Consider the following 356-nt stretch of genomic DNA (forward strand, 5'->3'; position numbering starts at 1 on the left):
AAAAAAAAAAAACAGCCACTGGACACCATTTACAAACGAAGTTAGCTTATATCAATGCGCTACAATGATACACATTATCAAACTCTCAAATCTAACGTATGTACAAACACTCAGATAGATATATATATATATATATATATTCAAACGTTGCAGATGCTTATAACCTAAGTCTGAGATATCTGAAGATGTCATGAGATGTCTGAAGTTGTCTCATAAATGTTTCGAAAATGCCTCGAGTTCACTGGAACTTCTAAGAACTGTTGTAACCTAAAATTGACAATGTACTGGATACCCCTTTACAGTAAGGATTTTCTCAGTCACTCTCTCTTGCTTCCCTCTCTTTCCTTGCCCCCCCC

The sequence above is a fragment of the Macadamia integrifolia genome, chromosome 12, assembly GCF_013358625.1.
Source record: "Macadamia integrifolia cultivar HAES 741 chromosome 12, SCU_Mint_v3, whole genome shotgun sequence".
Taxonomy (NCBI): Eukaryota; Viridiplantae; Streptophyta; class Magnoliopsida; order Proteales; family Proteaceae; genus Macadamia; species Macadamia integrifolia.